General features: G+C 42.7%; 1 long non-coding RNA gene across 2 annotated transcripts in view; it reads right to left on the minus strand.

Moving 5' to 3' along the window:
* Nucleotides 1-21,170, minus strand: part of LOC125457062 (uncharacterized) — a 184,808-nt gene that overhangs the window by 147,457 nt on the left and 16,181 nt on the right. The window contains exon 3 of one of the 2 annotated variants that reach the window (XR_009446154.1): nt 14,811-14,956. The exons of the other annotated variant lie outside the window; for it this stretch is intronic. This is a non-coding gene — a long non-coding RNA (uncharacterized LOC125457062). The remainder of the gene's footprint in view (nt 1-14,810; nt 14,957-21,170) is intronic. 2 annotated transcript variants of the gene reach the window in all.

Raw genomic sequence — 21,170 nt, forward strand, 5'->3', positions numbered from 1 at the left:
CCTCTGAGTCAATTGTAATGAATATTTTTTATTTATTTGGTTTTAGCGAAACATTTCAATCAGCATGTCATTAACCAAATCAAAATGCAGGGGCCAAATGCTAAGGTTATCTTGAATTGAAGAAATTTGTTATTTTAATTCTGAAAAAAAGCCAGAAGCATGTTACCAAACACACACAAACACAGTTAATAACATTAAAAAGGAGAAGGTTGTCCAGTACATGCAGAACCACAGTTCTGTTTTAAGTCTTTAGAGTCTTTGAGGGGTACGAGAGTTTAAAACTGAGGTCATTTCGTTTCCCGAGATAATAGGAACTGCAGATGCTGGAGAATCCAAGATAACAAGGTGTGGAGCTGAATGAACACAGCAGGGAAGCGGCACCTTGGGAGCAGAAAAGATGTTTTGGGCCTAGATCCTTCATCAGAAATGGGGGAGGGGAAGAGGGTTCTGAAATAAATAGGGAGAGGGGGGAGGCGGAACGAAGATGGATAGAGAAGAAGATAGGTGGAGAGGAGACAGACAAGTTAAAGGAGCAGGGATGGAGCCAGTAGGGGTGAGTGTAGGTGGAGAGGTAGGGAGGAGATAGGTCTGTCCGGGGAGGATGGACAGGTCAGGGGGTGCGATGCGGTTAGTAGGTAGGAGATGGGGGTGCGGCATGAGGTGGGAGGAGGGGATAGGTGAGAGGAAGAACAGGTTAGGGAGGCGGGGACGAGCTGGGCTGGTTTTGGGATGCAGTAAAGGGAGGGGAGATTTTGAAGCTTGTGAAATCCACATTGATACCATTGGGCTGCAGGGTTCCCAAGTGGAATATGAGTTGCTGGTCCTGCAACCTTCGGGTGGCATCATTATGGCACTGCAGGAGGCCCAGGATGGACATGTTGTCTAAGGAATGGAAGATGAAGATGAAATGGTTCGTGACTGGGAGGTGCAGTTGTTTATTGTGAACTGAGCAGAGGTGTTCTGCAAAGTGGTCCCCAAGCCTCTGCTTGGTTTCCCCAAAGTAGAGGAAGCCACAACGGGTACAGCGGATGCAGTATACCACATTGGCAGATGTGCAGGTGAACATAGAACAATACAACGCCGAATAGGCCCTTCGGCCCTCGATGTTGCGCCGACCTGTGAACTAATCTAAGCCCTCCCCCTACACTATCCCATCATTATCCATATGTTATCCAAGGACTGTTTAAATGCCCCTAATGTGGCTCAGTTCACTACATTTGCAGGCAGGGCATTCCACGCCCTTACCACTCTTTGAGTAAAGAGCCTGCCTCTGACATCTGTCTTAAATCTATAACCCCTCAATTTGTAGCTATGCCCCCTTGTACAAGCTGAAGTCATCATCCTTGGAAAAAGACTGTCTCTGTCCACCCTATCTAATCCTCTGATCATCGTGTATGTCTCTATTAAACCCCCTCTAAGCCTCCTTCTCTCTAATGAGAACAGACCAGTCCCTCAGCCTTTCTTCTTAGGGCCTGCACTCCAGACCAGGCAACATCCTGGTAAATCTCCTCTGCACCTTTTCCAATGCTTCCACAACCTTCCTGTAATGGGATGACCAGAACTGCACACAAAATTCCAAATGAGGCCGCACTAGTGATTTGTACAGCTGCTTGATGTGGAAAGTCTTCTTGGGGCCTGGGATGGGGGTGCAGAAGGAGGTGTGGGGGCAGGTATAGCACTTCCTGGGATTGCAGGGAAAAGTGCCGGGTGTGGTGGGGTTGTAGGCGAGGCTGGAGCGGACAAGGGAGTCACGGAAAGAGTGGTCCCTCGGAAGGCAGACAAGGGTAGGGAGGGACAAATGCCTGGTGGTGGGGTCGGATTGCAGGTGGAGGAAGTGTCGGAGGGTGGTGCGTTGGATCTGGAGGTTGGTGGGATGGTGTTGTTGACTCATATTCTCCAGCAGCAGCAGCAAAGTTTGCAGATCTTGACCGTTTAGTATATGTTTGATGACCCAAGTTGCCTTTTCACCAGACACTGAGAGACAGAGAGAGAGAGGGAGAAAGAGAGAGAGAGAGATGGAGAGAGAGAAACATTTCCAGATGTTGTTCTTGTTATCAAGCCATTTTTTTTTCATTGGGGAAACCAAGTGGAGGCTTGGAGAACACTTTGTGGAACACCCACTCTCAGTTCATGACAAACGGCTGCACCTCCCAGTCGCAAACCACTTCAATTCCCCTTCCCACTCCTTGGACAACATGTCCATCCTGGGCCTTCTCCAGCACCACAACAATGCTACCCAAAGGCTGCAGGAACAGCACCTTATATTTCGCTTGGGAACCCTGCAGCCCAATGGCCTCAATGAGGACTTCACAAACTTCAAAATCTCCACACCCTCGACCTCATCCCAAGACCAGCCCAACTCATCCCCAGCACTTTGACCTATCCATCTTTTCTCCCACCTATCCGCTCCTCACAGCTCGAGCCCACCCCCACCTCATACCTACAAGCCTGATCCCCGCCTCATCAACCTGTCCTTCTTCCCTCAATTGACCAACCCCCATCCCAACTACCTACCCACACTCAACTTTACTGGCTCCATACCCACCCCCTTGACCTTTCTGTCTTCTCTCCACCTATCCGCTCCTTTATCCACCTTCCATCATCGCATCCCCCCTTCTCTATTTATTTCAGAATCCCCTTCCCCTCCCCCATTTCTGAAGAAGGGTCCAGACCCAAAATGTCAGCTTTCCTGCTCCTCTGATACTGCCTGGCCTGCTGTGTTCATTCAGCTCTACACCTCGCTATCTCTAATTTTTTACCCCTGTCTGCTTTGCCACTCCTTTGTATATTCTGAATCTGTTTCTTTGGCCTTCCAAACTAGATACTCTTTGGAAACCTTTCATCTCCCAGTATGTGAACTTACCATGCATGTGTGCATACAGGATGCAAATTTCTTAAAGTTGACTTAGTTATCTGATTTGACTGTCTTTGGATGAAACAGTAATTTCAGTGCCGATGGAATTTTTTATACCTCACTCTGTTTTCTCGTATCTTGTCTTAAAATGTGGTAAGGTAATCAAGGCAGCCATTTCTTTTATTTAAAGACCCCCTTAGCCCATAAAGGCCTCAGGTGTTAATAATCATAAACTACAAATTGAATATTTGTAGTCCATTTTTCTATTATGATAATAAGTTCAGACAGAATCTCCCACTTTCACCGTAAAAGTATAGTTAAGTAGCAGCATACAATAGCAACATTGCCAAACTGCAGAATTAAAAGCCTTTAATCAAAGGAAAATAGATCATCATGACAGCATCAATAACGTTACCAGGAAGACTCAATTTTAGCGATGAGTCAAATGAAACAGATTGACTATGTAGAGAAAAAGAAGACTCCAGCATCTGCAATTCTTATTATCTCTTCTGGTAAAAGAGAAGTGCTTCCAAGTTAGAGACTAAATCAAAATCTGGTCAAGTAAATATACTTTTGTTTTTGGAGGACTGTGTACAGTTCTGGCCCCGCTACAGGAAGGACATTAATAAATTGGATAGGGCTCAGAAAAGATATGCCGGGATGTTGCCAAGACTGGAGGGCTTGAGTTATAAGGATCAGATGGATAGGCTATGACCTTCTTTCACTGGAGTGTAGGAGGTTGAGGGGTTACCTTTCAGAGGTTTATAAAATCATGAGGGATATAGATCGGGTGAATAGCAAGGATTTTTTCCCTTGTGTGGAGGAGTTCAAAACTAGGAGGCATATTTTTAAGGTGAGAGGAGAAAGTTTTCAAAAGGCCTTAAGGGGCAATTTTTTTTTTACACAGAGAATGATTCATACGTGGAATGAACTGCCTGAGGAAGTGGTGGATTCAGGTGCAGATGCAATATTTAAAAGACATTTGGGTAAGCATGTGAATTGGAGGGATATGGGCCAAGGGCAGACAAGTGGGACTAGTTTGGGCTGCGATGGCATGAATTAGGTCGATCAAAGAGTCTGTTTACATGCTGTATGACTCTAAACAGCACAGCGAGGAATTTGCAGGCATAGCATTCATAGTAGGACATATTATTTGACATACAGAGGAAGGATTATAGGTTCCTACTCTATGGAACCAAATGTCACCTTTTCAAACAGCACCTCAACAATCCTGGTAATCTCAAACACAAATTCCTAGATTGTTAAGACACTGATGGCCCTCTGTTACTGGTGGAAGGCTTCTATGTCAAGGGTTTTGGTAGTACTTCAGGCATTGGTTATCAGATGCTGCATCATGGTTGCATCTACAAATGTTTTCATGAAGTTTATCACATCCACGCTGGAAAAGACAGACTCCAAGCTCTGTGCAAAGCCCTGTGCTAGTTTGGAGCCAAACTCCTCCATATTTATTGGCAGTGACAACAGCAGACTTACCATTACACCCGAGCAGCAACACACTGATAATTGCACTGTGCAAACCCATTAGCCTTTTTTGTGCACTTTGCCCCATTTTCAGCTGAGACCTCAGTAGCATCCTTCTCTCCAGTAGGCCACTCAGGCCTGCTAACTCTCCATGTGTGAATCATGTCTCCATATCACCCTGGTAATTATACACAATGCCCATATCTGAGATGGTGGTTACCGGTGTGGTGATAGTGAGAAGTTATTTTGCCATGATACATCTATTATTTCTCTTGGAGTTCACACTCCTGTACTACCTGGCGAAGTGGCATGTCTTAAACATCTGAAAGTAGGGTATGGTTATGCTGCAGTAAGTGTGGGAGAAATGGAAGGAAGAATTGCCTAACTGCACCTTAGAATTGGAAGAAATGAGGAGGAAATGGGATGTAAGAAGATAGATTCAAATGCCATTATCACCATTGTTGGCTATATTCCTCTTCAGTGATAGTCAGCATCATCTCCACAATAGGGGGCATAGATATCAATCTACACCTGCTGTTCACCAGTTAAGAACGACTGCCTATGATTGTATAGGCACCATCCTGATTGCACCATCCTGTCCAGCAAGGGGCAGGGATATGCGTCACTGAGTGCAATACAATGTGTTTCGGTGATGAATGTGTCGTAGCAGGGCTGCTAGACTGTGCAAATTGATAGACATCATGCCAAGGTGCCATGTTGGACAGGCGTGGACAAAGTCAAAAGTGACGTGACACCAGGTTATAGTCCAACAAGTTTATTTGAGATCACACTTTCAGAGTGCAGTGAGAGGAGAGCACACAGACACAGATTTTATAGGCAAAGAGATGAAAGACAGAGAGATCAAAGGATCGTACAACTAGTGTGAGTGGAGTGAACAAGCCTAAGATGGCTGACTGACTGCCTCCCGTTGAATCTTTAATCATTCATACGTCCTGCTTTCTATAAATTGCAGACGCAGGATATGGAGAACTCTGTTAGAAAGGAGATGTAAGTTTCGATTGATTAAGATGAAAATTCCAGAATCTGTTTCAAGTTCACTGCCCCGAGATAATTAAAGGTTTCAATAGTGTCTGCCGAAATTGCCAAACTCCAAACAGACAGAGCAATAGGAATATACAAAAGGTGACATCTCAGGTCAGACACTGAATTCTAGGTGTGAGGCCTTGTTTAGATCTGCCTGAGAGTTTTAATCTGGAATCGGGCTGGTTTTATTCTGAAAGCAGGAATTTATAAACTGCCACACTGACTGACTGTGACTTCAAATTGTGTGTTTCATGAACGACAGAATTTTTCTGCATGATTCAGTCCATAGGTTTGTGTGTGCGTGTTTGTACGCACATAAGAGAGAGTCTGCGTGTGTGTGTGTTTTATTGTGTTTGTGTGAGAATGTGTGTTTATGTGTGTATGTGCATGAGAGTGTGTGAGTATGAGAGAGTATATGTTTTGAGAGAGCATGTGTGTCAGAGAAAATGTGTGTGTGTGACAGTGTGTATGTGTGCACGTGTGCATGCGTATGAGAGAGAGAGAGTGCATATGTGAGAGGATGTGTGTGTGAGACAGTATAATAAATATTCCAAAACTATCCAAACTAATTCACAAAGAGAGATCATGGCAATTTATCAGGTGATGCTGTCAAATCAGGGCAATAAAGAAGATTTTGCAGATACAGGATGGTGTAGTGGGGTCACCTGCAGCATGATAGGAACCCAAGAACATGGTTGAGGCCATCTTCATGGGTACGTAATCTGCTTGGTGATTCTGCATTATTGTGTATCTCAAAGTCCACCTTGGAGGATGCTAACCTGAAGACTGGAGGCTGAAAGCGCTTGACCTCTGAGGTGTTCCCCCACTAGGAGGGAACATTCCTGTCTGGCGATTGTTGCGTGGTGTCTATTCATCCGTTGCTATAGCATCTGCATAGTCTCACCAAGAAACCATGCCTCGGGGCATCCTTGCCTGTAGCGTATGACATAGATAACATTGGCTGGGTCACGTGTATATCTGCCACGTGCAGAATGGGTGTCGTTCCCACGTGTGATGGTAGTATCCATGTGAATGATCTGACATGTCTTGCAAAGGTTGCCATGGCAAGGTTGTGTGGTGTTGTGGTTGATGTTGTCCTGAAGGCTGGGTCATTTGCTGCAAACAACGGTCTGTTTAGGGATTGGTGATTGTTTGAAAGTGAGAAGTGGAGGCATTGGGAACATCTTGGGAGATACTCATTGTCTTCAGCATGTTGAACGCTGTGAAGAACGTGATGTAGATTCTCAGCTCCGCATAAGTACTGGACGATGAAGGGTACTCTATCGGACGTATCCTGTGTGTGTCTTCTGAGGCGGTCATTCATCCAATAACACGGAACAGCTATTGGGACCAAATTTGCACTCGAATATGCCAACATCTTCTTCATATACAAGTTCGAGTAAGACTTCTTTGCTGCGTAGGACTTCGGATCAACACTATACACCAGGAACATTGATAACATTTTCTTCCTTTGGGCTCACGGTGAGGAATCACCGAAACAACTACATAGTGTTTTCAACAAGTTTCATACCACCATCAGACTTACCATGGTCTACTCTTCAAAATTAGTCACATTCTTGGACACATGCATCTCTATCAAGGACAGGCACCTCAGTACCTCACTCTACCGCAAGCCCAAGTATAACCTTACGTTGCTGCATTTCTCTAGCTTCCACCTTAAACATGTTAAAAACAAAAGCCATCATCTACGAACAAGTCCTGCACATACACAGGATCTGCTCAGATGAGGAGGAGCGTGAGGGACACCTTAAGGTTTTGAAGGACACCCTCATCAGAACGGGGTACAATGCGCAACTCACCAATCGCCAGTTCCAACACACCACAGTAAAATGCACAATGGCCTCCTCAAAGACAGTCAGAGGATCTGGCTTTTAAAATATCCTTCGTCATCTAGTAATTACCCAGAGCAGAGAAGCTACGCATGTACTTCACAGCCTTCAACATATCTTTGATGATAAGCATCTAGCCAAGATCTTCCCTATACCTCCACTTCTCGCCTTCAAACAATTGCCAAACATTAAACAAACCCATGTACGCTGCAACCTCCCCAGCTTTCAGGATAATATTAATCACAACACCACACATCACTGCCAAGGCAACGTTGCGAGATCTGTCAGATCAATGACACGGATAGTGCCATCACATGTGGGAACACCACCTATCACACACATGGTAAATACTCATGTGACTTGGGCAATGTTGTCTATCTCATACGCTGCAGGTAAGGATGCCCTGAGGTACGGTATATTGGTGAGACCATGCGACGACAATGGAGGAATGGACACTGTTCAACAATCACCAGACAGGAATATTCCCTGCCAGTCAGGGAACACTTCAGCAGTCAAGGACAATCAGCCTCCGATCTATGGGTAAGTGGTGGACTTTGAGATACACAACAATGCAGAATCGCTGAGCAGAGACTGATAGCTAAGCACAGTGCCCATGAAGACAGCCTCAACTGGGATCTTGGGTTCATGTCGCCCTACATTTGACCCCACCACACTGTTCTATACCTGTAAGGTCTTCCTCACTGCCCTGTTTTGATGTCATCACCTTGAAACCCTGTTATGATCTCTTTTACCTTAATTAGTTTGTACAGTTTTGGATTATTCACTACACTCTCTCACATACACACACTCACACACACAATCACTCACACACACTCACCCAGACTCACTCTCTCACACACACTGTCACTCGCACATACACACTCACACTCACACGCACACTCACACATATTCTCTCTCAAGCACACACATACACACATATATATAACCAAATGTGGTGAATCATTTCATCCAAGATGTTTGTTTATTTGCAGATACATTCTATTTTGTTCATGAAACACATAATTTGAAATCACAGTCAGCCAGTGTAGCATTTTATAAATTCCTGCTTTCAGAGTAAAATCAGCCTGATTCCAGATTAAAACTCTCAGGCAGGTCTGAACAAGGCCTCACACCTCACAGAACAATTCAGTGTCTGACCTGAGATGTCACCTTTTGTATATTCCTATTGCTCTGTCTGTTTGAAGTTTGGCAAATTCGGCAGACACGAATGAAACCTTTAATTATCTCAGGGCAGTGACTTGAAACAGATTCTGGAATTTTCATCTTAATCAATTGAAACTTGCATCTCCTTTCCAACAGAGTTTTCCATATCCTGCGTCTGCAATTTATAGAAAGCAGGACGTATGAATGATTAAAGATTCAACGGGAGGCAGTCAGTCAGTCATCTTAGGCTTGTTCACTCCACTCACACTAGTTTTATGATCCTTTGATCTCTCTGTCTTCATCTCTCTGCCTATAAACTCTGTGTCTGTGTGCTTTCCTCTCACTGCACCTGATGAAGCAGTTGCACTCCATAAGCCTGTGATTTCAAATAAACTTGTTGGACCTGGTGTTACGTCATTTTTGACTTTGCAAATTGGGATGAGGCTTAAAGTAGTGCTACATGTGTCAGGAGGGACTGAAGCTGAGAATGTAAAGTGTATGTTGCGGCTGATGGAAATCATTTACAGGTAAGTGAAAGATAGTTGTTAACAGAATAGAGTCTGAGGCTAGTGACTGAATTATAAGAATACACTTGCTCTCACCTTGACCGTTTGAGCACATTATCATGCATTGCATTCTGGTATTAGTAAGTAATTTGCTAGAGAGAAGCTGTTTAAAGAAATGGTGTATAATAAATATTCTTCCCCTCATTTTCTTCAACTAATCTGGTAGCTGGTAAAGAACTCATATAATTTTCAAAATGCAAAAGGAATATAGCTGAAACGTTCTTCCATGCCATTAAGCTAGATAATGGAACACACTATTTCTATACATAATGATGCCATTATACATTACTCTGTGTTACTAAACTGGTTTTTTGGAAGACATTCATCCCTTGAAACTATCCATGCCCCCATCTCCATGTATTTGAAAGCCACGTGCTAATTAACAAAGGAAAAGGGCTGATCTTTGTTCAGTGAGAGCTGAAATTAGAAGGTCATTGGTGCATTCAACCTATTCAGTATCAGTGAAAATATAGGCAGGTGAACACAACAAAGCACGCACAAAACAAAACCACAATGAAAAAGAGAACAAATCCAGGACTGGTCTAACATTTGTGAAACATCAAGTGAAAAAAAGAACAAAAATGTATGCAATCATATAAAATGATCCAAGGACACCGGTTAAAATTAATAAGCCAGGAAAAGCAGATTGATAATAAAGTGAGAAAAATAAACACATTAGCAGGATCACTAAGTGGCACACACTTGGTCATTGGGGAAATGCTGCAGATGATCGGCTTGTGGCCTGGTGTGGGGATTGGGGTAATGGGAGTAAGCGGCATTAGGCTGTCATGGCTACATTTAAATGATCATAAATTAATGTAAAAGCAATACTTTGTTTGTTTTGAAGTGAACTTTGCTGAAAAAAATGGCTGCTACCAGATTTTTAAGTTGTCCATACCTCTAGAAATGTCCAGCAAATTAATTACAAAGGCTAAATTAAATACCCATCCGTCTGCAATCTCACACTTTTCCTCGTGTAAACAATACAGTCAAGATGCACGAAAGAACAGCTATTACATCCCTATGGGATGGGTAAGAAAAAAACACATTATGATTTCAATAAACAAAGGTTTTTCACCAATGACATAGAAGCTTACCTCAATAATCTGGTGGACTCATTCTGGAACAACATCACATGACCAACTCTGATGTCTGAGAGTTTGAATATAATTTCTGGAGCATTTACCTCCATCTGATATTAACATGGAGCCTTGTCGATGAAGCCATCGACAGAAAACCAGAGTCCAAGCTGATAGCTAAGTCTGCCTTAAATTCATGCCCCTGAAAAACCACATTTAGCTGAAAGAAACCTAAGTCTTTTCTGATGCAATACTAGTTTCCCCATCTCTGATTCAGACAAGCCCCATTTGTTCTAGAGGTCTATTTTAACATGTCTTAAGAGGTGACTAAAAATATCCAAAAGAAATATTGTATCTTCCTGAAAAGGAACAAATGTCTGCGTTCCAACTTCATATTGTTACATTTTCATCAACTTAGAAAGGATTTCTACAAATTGCTTTAACGAGTTGAATTTTCATGAATCTGATTTTCTACAGAGAAAAAAACACACTCACTTGACATCTTGCATCTGATGATCATCTGGATGAATATCCAAACCTTTGGTATGTAAGTTATGTTTTCTTGTACTTACTCTTCCTGTTATGCTAATGTATCACAATAATTATCCCTGAGTTTGAATACATGAATAAGTCATACTTCTGATTTAACCCTGTAGGCAGTTTATTGTGGGTTATGTTAACATTGGGTTTTCCAATGGACAGTTTGGGGGAAACATGACATGGCCTGTTTCAAAAGGAGAAAGAAATTAAAACACCATTGTACCTCTCCAATTGAACTGAAATACTCTGAAATCCTTGACACCCTTCCAAGTGCAACAATCCATGGTTTTCTGAAGCTGGGTGTACTCCACTCAGAAATGTTTCAGTCACTGCATTGCAGTCTATTCCTACTCTTGCAACATATCCTTTCTTAAAACAAAACACATTCCTCATATACATGTTTTTGCCCGTTGCCTTGATTCCCTGATTGATCAAAATTCTATCTCAACCTTAAGTACACACAAGGAATCCTCATCGCAATCTTAAATTTGCACCCGTTTATTCTAAAAGCATGCCATCTGGTCCTAGACTCTCCCAAGACGGGAAACAGCCTCTCACTGTTTACTCTGTGAAGCCCTTTAAGAACCCTGTATGTTTCAATAGATCATCATTCATTCTTCTAAACTCCAGGGAGTAAAGTTCCAAGCTATTTAATCTTTGCTCATAAGACAATCTCTTCATACCAGGGATCATTCTCATGAACCTTCTCTGATCTGCCTCCAAAGAAATGATATATTTCCTGAAATAAGGGGACAAAAACTACTCACAGAAGTGGTCACACAAGCACATTGGACAGTTGCAGTAAGACTTCCCCACTTTTATACTCCAACCTCCTTGAAATAAGGTCTAATATTCCATTAGCCTTTCTGATTACCTGCTGACCTTTCTTAGCATGGTGCACAAATATCTTCAGGTGCTTTTGCATTGCAACTTTCTGCACGTTCTCTCCAGTGGAAATATATATTGCATTTCCTCCTCAGTTGCTGGATCAAAATTCTGGAATCCCCTCTCTAAGGGCACGATGGGACAATCTACAGCACATGGACTGCAACAGTTCAAGAAGGCAGTTCACTGCCACCTTCTCAAAGGCAACTAAGGGATGGGCAATAAATGCCCCATCCATGCAGCAATGCCCATGTCGCAGAAGGGAAATTTTTAAAAAAACGTATCTTGACAAATATTGTTTAAGAAGGGTAGCAAGGATAATCCAGGTAAGTATCAACTGGTGAGCCTGACGTCAGTGGTAGGGAATCTGCTGGAGAAGATACTGAAGGATAGGATCTACTCCCATTTGGAAGAAAATGGGCTTATCAGTGATAGGCAGCATGGTTTTGTGCAGGGAAGGTCATGTCTTACCAACTTAATAGAATTCTTTGAGGACGTGACAAAGTTGATTGATGAGGGAAAGGCTGTAGATGTCATATACATGGACTTCAGTAAGGCATTTGGTAAGGTTCCCCATGGCAGGCTGATGGAGAAAGTGAAGTCACATGGAGTCCAGGGTGTGCTAACTAAATGGATAAAAAGCTGGCTGGGCAACAGGAGACAGAGAGTTGTAGTGGAAGGGGGTTTCTCAAATTGGAGACCTGTGACCAGTGGTGTTCCACAGAGATCTGTGCTGTGACCACTGTTGTTTGTGATATATGTAAATGATTTGGAGGAAGGTATAGATGGTCTGATGAGCAAGTTTTCAGATGGCACAAAGATTGGTGGAGTAGCAGATAGTGAAGGGGACTGTCAGAGATTACAGCAGAATATAGATAGATTGGAGAGTTGGGCAGATAATTGGCAGATGGAGTTCAATCCAGGCAAATGCAAGGTGATGCATTTTGGACGATCTAATGCAAGAGTGAACTATACGGTAATGGAAAAGCCCTGGGGAAAATTGATGTACAGAGAGATCTGGGCATTCAGGTCCATTGTTCCCTGAAGGTGGCAACCCAGGTCAATAGAGTGGTCAAGAAGGCATACGGCATGCTTTCCTTCATTGGGCAGGGTATTGAGTACAAGAGTTGGCAGGTCATGTTACAATTGTATAAGACTTTGGTTCGGCCACATTTAGAGTACTGTGTACAGTTGTGGTCGCCACATTACCAAAAGGATGTGGATGCTTTGGAGAGAATGCAGAGGAGGTTCACCAGGATGTTGCCTGATATGGAGGGTGCTAGCTATGAAGAGAGGTTGAGTAGATTAGGGTTATTATCATTAGAAAGACAGAGATTGAGGGGAGGCCTGATTGAGGTCTCCAAAATCATGAGGGGTATAGACAAGGTGGATAGCAAGAAGCTTTTTCCCAGGGACTCAATTACTAGGGGGTCATGAGGTCAAAGTGAGAGGAGCAAAGTTTTGGGAGATATGCATGGAAAGTTCTATACACGGAGAGTGGCGGGTGCCTGGAACGCGTTGCCAGTGGAGGTGGTAGACGCAGACATGTTAGTGTCTTTTATGGTGTATCTGGACAGGTACATGGATGGGCAGAGAGCAAAAGGATACAGACCCTTAGAAAATAGATGACAGGTCTAGACAGAGGATCTGAATCGGCACAGGCTTGGAGGGCCGAAGGGCCTGTTCCTGTGCTGTAGTTTTCTGTGTTCTTTGCACTTTTTGATGGTCTTGGAGTTGAGAACATTTTGCCTTTGGTACTGTGTAATCTCCAGCCAACACAGCAGTTGAGGGAAAGGCTGATCAGTTTTCTGCCTCAGAAATCCAGAAATTATGCAAACAAAAGTATAAACATCTATAGCTCTTCAAGAACAAAGACAAAGTTTCTGGAAAAGCTCAGCACGTCTGGCAGCATCTGTGGAGGACAAAGCAAAGTTAACGTTTCGGGTTCGGTGAGCCTTCCTCAGAACAGATAGCTCTTCAGTACCATGCCTCCAAAAAAAAAATGAGTGGCTCTAGCCCGTAGAGACAAAAGAAAACTGCAGATGCTGGAATCCAGATAAATAAACGGGAGGCTGGAAAAACACAGCAAGCCATGCCCCATCTGGAGGAAAGGAGTAGTCAACGTATCGGATATTACCCTTCTTCAGGGCTGGATGTTGGAGTAGGGGGAACTGCAGATGAAGAAAGGGGTGGAGGTAGAATGGCAGTGATAGATGGGCACTGGTAGTCAGTATGAACTGGTTGGTCAATGAGAGGGATGAATCCAGTTGGTGGCTGGAACGGAGGGTCAGAAGATAAAATAGAAGGAAAGAGGTTGGGCTGGAAAGGGAGCTGGGGAATGGGTGGGAAGGTTATTTTAAATTGGAGAACTCAATGTTGAGTCCTCCGGGCTATCAGGTGCCCAGGCAGAAGATAAGGTGTTGCTCTTCAAATTTGCATTGCGAGTCACTGCAACACTGGGGAAGGCTGAGGATGGACATGATGGAGGGAGAATGGGGCGGGGAGTTGAACTGAGCGGTGACCGGGAGGTTCAGTTGGCCGTTACAGGCCAAGCAAAGATGCTCAGCTAAACGATCACCTAGTCTACATTTGGTCTCACTGAAGTGGCAAAGACCACATCGGCAGCACCAGATGCAATAGTTTGTGTTGGAGGAGATTCAGTTGAAGCTCAATCTCATTGAGAGGACTGTTTAGGGCCCTGGATGGAGATGATGCAGGCAGGGTATGGGCAGGTGTTACAGGGGAAGGTACCCGGTGGGTTGGAGTGGTTGGTGGGGTGGGTGGCACAAACTAATGAGTAGCGAAAGGAATTGTCCTTGCAGAAGGGAGAGAGACGTTTGGGGTAGAAGATGTTCGGCTAGAGAGGGTGGAATTGGAGTTAGAAGAAATGTTTGGATGCAGAGGCCGGTGGGGTGGAAAGTGAGTACAAGGGGACCCTATCTATAATTGTGTTTCGCAGGCGGGATGTGGTTAAAAGCTGTGGAGTGGGATATGGAAGAGGTGTGGTGGAGGGCTGTCTGGATGACAAAGACGGGGGGGAAAGAGCATTGTTTGAAAAAGGTGTACATTCTGGGATGCTTGGAATGGAACGTCTCCTCATCAAATCAAATGCAAAGGAGATGGAGAAATCGGGTAAATAGGATGGAGTTTTTGCAGGATATGAGATGGGAGGAGGTGTCGTCTAAGAAGTTGTGGGAGTCTGGGGGTTTATAGTAAATGTCAGTCCATAAACTGTCACCAGAAATGGAAAAGGAGAGGTCAAGAAAGGGAAGGGAGGCGTCTGAGTTGGGCCAAGTGAATTTGACGGTGGGGTAAAAGTTGTTGGCAAAGTCAATGAAACACCTACCTTGTTGTGGTCTCCAACGAGCTCTTCAACTACGTGATTCAGCTCAAGTCATGAGTGACATCAGTATTTTATAACTCCACACAGCTAGGCCAGGTTTAAGCCTTTTGCTCGGCTGTTTCTGTCCTTTTCTCTTCAAGGGACTTGGTCTGGAGATGGGATGCACGAGAATTTTAATCAGCAGTCTCATGATTGACGCATATTGCTACATTGAATGCTGATTTATCAGAAGCTCTGTGGTTTGGAGGTTATCAGAGTTCTGCATGTTGTAGTTCTCCAACTTGACAACACCCACCTGGATCCATCAGAGCAAGCAGTCAACTACTCGTTGTGATGTAATATTTTCATTGTTTTCAGATATAGTTGTTGCTATTAAAAGCTGAGATATCCACGGCTGTGTTCACAGAAGATCATTAAAACAGCCAGGGTGTTTGGTTTGATGAATCCAGTGTGGGTGTAGGGTATAGGCAGTGGGAGAGATAGGAGCTATGAGGGTGGGAAGTGCTGCAGACAGGGAATGTGAGGCTGGGGAGGGAGGTGGACAGGAGTTATCTAAAGAATTATTAAAAAGACAAATGGAGTGAAACATTGAAACATGGAAAATTGGTGCAGGAGTAGGCCATTCAGGCCTTCGAGCCTGCAGCACCATTCAATATGATCAGGGCTGATCGTGCAAATTCAGTATCCCATTCCCACTTTCTTTCCATGCCCTTGATCCCTTTAGCTGTGGGAGCCATGTCCGCTCCATCTTGAATATATCTAACTAACTGGCACCAACAGCTTCCTCTGGTAGAGACTTCCACATGTTCACAACTCTCTCAGTGAAGAAATTCTTCCTCATCTCAGTCCTGCTTACCCCTTATTCTTGACTGTGACCCCTACTTCTGGGCTTCCCCAACACCAGGAACATTCTTTCCACATCTAGCCTATCCAGTCCCATCAGTACTTTATATGTTTCTGTGAGATTGCCCCCTTGGAATAAACATAATACACATACAGAATTTATATATGAGAACAAGATAGTATGATATTTATTGAGTAAACTGAGTCCGAGCTAAAAAAATTCATGAAAACTATTGATACCATGTTTTTGAGTAACAGAATAACCAGTATTATGGTTGCCTCCAGCACAAATCCACTCCCACTAGATCAAAATCTCTGTTGAACAGTATGTGCCAGTAGATTTTGTTTTGGTTTCATACTGGTGTATATGAATTTTCCTGTCCGAGCTGCATTTCTTCAAATGCATTCTGCTCTAGTTAGTGACCTTTACCCATTACTACATCCTGTTGTGGGGTAGAAACTGAGGACAAGGGGGACCCTAATTATATTATGTTTGGTGGGAGAGTGATGGTTAAGAGCTGTGCAGTGGTGTATGGGGGTGGTGCGGTGGAGGGCTCCAGAGTGGGGAGCAGAGCATTGTGACCCTTTACCCCTTATTCCATCCTGTTGTCACATATGTATGGTCAGGTTCCCTCACCAATCCTCAACCTCTGACATATAGATTGTCAGCAGCAGCTACTGCTCCCCAGTAATGGAAAGCTGCTCGCCTCTGATTGGCCAGCAGTCCTTGGCGAACAGCATTGGTGACTTTGGGTTCTCAATCTTGGAGAAAGCCTGCCCTTGGCTCTTGATTTCAGCGGCCCTTTACAATGGAAGATAAGTGAGGTTTCTGCAGATTCTCTGACCCGAGGACATGGCCCCTTGTTCCCACATGACTATTTGCGTCTGTATCTTATCACCAATCTTTGAGTATTTACATACATGCCAGTTCTGATGAGGGATGTAAACCCAAAACATCAACTTTCCTGTGCCTTTGATTCTACCTGGCCTGCTGCACTCCTCCAGCTCCATACTATATTGACTGGAATTTGTCTTTGTAGCCCTCTTCGTCCTTCTTAGTCTGCTCTTATTTAATATGACACCAGAGAAGTGGTGTTGAATTTGTATAAGACACTTTTTAGATCTTAGCTGGAAAATTGTGTACAGTTTTGGGCACCACTCTATAAGAAGGATGTAAATATATCGGAGAGACTACAGAAGTGATTTACTAGAATGATTCCAGGAATGAAGAACTTCAGCTCTGAGGATAAATTGAAAAAGTTGGAACTGTTCTCACATGGGCTGTGAGTCCCAGTACGGTGTGTGGGCTCAGAGTCCTGGAACAGCATGGCCAGCATCCCCTGGAGCAGTGCATGGGCTGCAAACTTTGGAGCAGTGGGTGGGGAAGCAGCCCTGGCGTAGCATGCGGCCAGCAAGTCCCAGGCAGAGAATAGCATGGGACAGGCAGTCCTGGATCTTACCCTGGAGCAGCTGAGTACAGAGTGCATTGGAGGCTTGGAGTTGGTGGGGACAGCTGTTGGACTGGGGTCTGGTGCGGGTGGTCAGACCATATGTGTCGGCTCTACGCTGAGCTGCTGTAATGTAACATTTGTTTGAAATTTTTTCTCAGCTGTAATGTAAATCCTTTGATGATTTCTTATTTCTAAATTATGCTTTAAATTTTGTAAAGTAATGTTACTACTTTTTATTCTTCTTTTGTATCTAAGATTTGTACCTAGATACTTGTATCTAAGATGGTGCCATAAGAGGCAGACATTGTAGAAGCTTTTCACTGTATTTCTACAATGGAGTACACATGATAATACAGGATATTCTGTTCTATAACTGTCTCTTTGGAGAGAAGAAGGCAGAAAGGAGATCTGATTGAGATTTTCAACGTCATGACTGGGCTGGATAGAGATGATGGAGAGAAGCTGTTTCTTTGTGAGAGAAACATAGATTTGAAACAATTTGCAAGTAAAGCAAGAGTTTTGTGTGGCAAATGTTTTCACTCAGTGAATAGTTAGGCTATGAAATGCAGCACCCGGAAGTGTGCTTCCAGTTGGGTTGTTTGAGAGGGCACTGGATGATTATTCGATCAAAAGTAAATTGTAAGGGTAGGGGATAAAAGCAGGAGATTGGCACTAAATGATGATGCTCATTCAACAAACCAGTACAGGCATGATGGAGTGAATAGCCTCCTCTGCACCAAAGCATCTCTGCGATTCCATAATCCCATCCTTAATGCTGCTCAGTACTGCCACTTTGTGCACCCTACAACAGGACTACGCTGATTCAAATCTTTATTGATCATGTATGGATGACAAGGTCTGCAGGTATGTTTGGTGATGTCACATCACATGCAGACATCCCAGCTTTACAGCTTGTTGATCTCACTGGCACACTTTATTTTACTTAATAATCCGTCAACTGTAAAATACCGTAGTGTATCGGAGAATTTAAAAACAATCCTATCATTAATTTTATTCTAACCTGCCAGCAGGAGTGGCATTTTCTAGTTTTCAGTGAGGGATTCACCCTAGAGTGCATTCCATACCAGTTTATAGTCATGTACCCTGATTTTTACAATCCCCCTGCTCTGCTGATTCTTTAAATTATTCAAATTGAATGTTGCAATGGTCTTGCAGACAATACTCAGCTCCTTGTTTTCAAGCCACATTATGATCAAGAGAGAACAGGAAAAGGCATAATAAAAACATGCAGAAAAATACAAATTAAAAGTTTGTCTCAAATGTCCAAAGCACCATTTCGAACATCTTGTGATTTTGCGCAAGGTGATAACATTTGCTCACTCCAGGTAGAAAAGCAAAAGACACCCTAATTAGACAATAAATCATATTTCAGACCATTTTTAAAAAATAATTAACATACTAGAAGGCTGCCTGGAAGGTGCCATGTCATTTCAGTTCAGCAGAAGTCTAAGGATCTCTGTTTAATTTTCTCACCTTCTCATATCTGACACAACAATGCCAACAGGATCACTACTACAAGCTGCAAAATCAGTGTAATATTGTATTTACAGCTCTCTCTTAAAAATTTCTAAGTTAGGGTGACTGCTGTCTTAGGTAAACAGAACAATAATTTTATCCACAGCAGAGAGTGATCCCAGAAGCTAATTCATCATGATTTGGTTGTGGCGAATTGAGGAAAATACGGAAGTCAGCATGTTGATAAGTCTCCTTGGAATAGTGCTGCAGGATCTTTATCATCTATGTGCACTTCTTCAAGGGCTATAATTCGGTTTAATTTTTGACCTGAAGAATGATACTTCCAAAACAGTACTCTGTCAGTATTGTACTGGTATACTAGCTTAGATTGCAATTGAAAGATACATTTCCCATCTTTTAACCTCCCAAAATATAGCTGCGCTGTGTCCTATCTGTGAGCATGGTTCCAATTCTGGAGAATGCAGGCAGAAACTGTACTGTGATAACACGGTATGGAGCTGGATGAACACAGCAGGACAAACGGCATCAGAGGAGCAGGAAAGCTGACGTTTTGGGTCTCATTCAATATTATCTCAGACTCTCCAGCATCGACAGTTCCTACTATCTCAGAAACTATGATGCAGTTTGTTTTTCAGTAAACAATTTCTTAAAAGCTATTTCATCTGTTTTGTACCACAAAGTTTAATAATGCTAATAAATAGATCCAGCAATGCAACTTGGGAGACAAAAGAAACTGCAGCATATTGCACATCGTTAGTCAGCACTGTGAAAACCATCCCTAATGTTGCAGTAAAAATGATGTTGTTTAAAAAAGAAATATCTTAACAGACTTCATAAAGTAAAATGTCATTTATTTCAGCTCAGGTGAGAGATACATTGAGTTATATTATTACATATTTCAGTAGAAGAGAGTACTGAAAAGGGGTAACAGGCACAACCATTGTAATCTGCTCCTCCATAAATCATGATGCATTCGACTGAACCTTACATCAATTTCAAAATGCTTGTATTGATTCTATATCTATCAATGAGAATCCACAGCATACATCTATTAGCAGTAATGCTAAGAGCAAGCACTTGTGTTATGAAAAAAATGGGCTTGTCAGAAGGAGGGGCAGGAAGCCAATTAGGAAATCAATAGCAAAATGACTGAGATAAACTAGAGAGCTAGTGCAAGAGCTCACAAAATTTACCCTTGCATATCCACATTACTTGCATGAAATTTTGAGACAAAACATAAAATGACATCTTTTTATCTGTAAAGAACCCTCATTCATTATTTTGGTCTCTTTATCTGAGAAAGGATTCTATTTGTGGATAGAATGCAGCAAAGGTTTACTAGATTGATTCCAAAGATGTGCAGCTTAGGTGGACCGATCAAGCTAAATTATTACATTGTGTCCAAGCTGGATGGGTTAGCCGGAGTAAAATGTGGGTTTGTAGGGATAGGGTGGTGGGATTGGTCTGAATGAGATGCTCTTCAGAGGGCCAGTACAGACTCAATGGGCTGAATGCCCTCTTTCCACACTGTGGAGATTCTATAATTCTATGATACCTGGGATGGCAAAAAAGATATATGAAGGGAAATTGGATTGTCATTTGCATTTAGAATTTAAAAGAATGGGAAGAGATCACAGAGTAACCTATAAAATTCTGGAATCACACTCTAAAGATATGGAGTAAGCCATTTAAGACTGAGGTGAGGAAATCTTTCTTCACCCAGTGCATTGAGATCCTGCTATGGAAGGCAGTTGAGGCAAAAACATTGAATATTTTCAAGAAGGAGTCAGATATTGAATTTAGGGCTAAAGGGATCAAAGGGTATGGGGAGTAAGTGACAACAGAATAATGAGTTGGATGATGAGCCACGATCATATTGAAAGATGGAGAGGACTTGAAGGACTGAATGGCCTACTTCTGCTCTTATTTTCTGTGTTCCTATGTTATGGAAGCAGCATCTCCTTCAGTACTTGTTATTATAATCTCTTTCTAAATGAGAAGTTAAACAAAGCCATTTTTATATTATTATAAAATATCCATGTTAGTATTTGAAGAAAAGTAGGCAAATTATTCCTGATATCCTGGTGAATATTTATTTCTCAATTGACACCACAAAATTATTATGTTATTATTATTTTCCTGTTCAGGAGGACCTGCTGTACAAAATCGTCTGCTCCTTTCCAACAATAGGAGCCCAGTGAGGAAGCGAGCATGGACGCTCAGCCTCAAGACGCCCAGCATGGACTTCCTGCTTGAGAACCTTAGGACAATAATGATGAAGTTTTGCCTTTATTTCTTTATTTTTCTGATTTATATCGAAATTTGTGCACTTAGGTATCTTTGTACCTAGAATGGTGCCAGAAATGATGACTTTGTACACTTTTCACTGTACTCAAATAATTCTGTACTTGAGTATGTGTGACAGTAAACCCAATTCTAGTTCTATTACTAAAATTATGACAATGGCTGCACTGTTGTTGGATGAAAATTGTCTTGCACTGTCCTATGGTCATGAAAGGTGACGCATAAATTCAAGTATTTTCTTATGCTTGGACCTGAAAAACAATTTAAT

The sequence above is a fragment of the Stegostoma tigrinum genome, chromosome 1 (assembly GCF_030684315.1).
Source record: "Stegostoma tigrinum isolate sSteTig4 chromosome 1, sSteTig4.hap1, whole genome shotgun sequence".
NCBI lineage: Eukaryota > Metazoa > Chordata > Chondrichthyes > Orectolobiformes > Stegostomatidae > Stegostoma > Stegostoma tigrinum.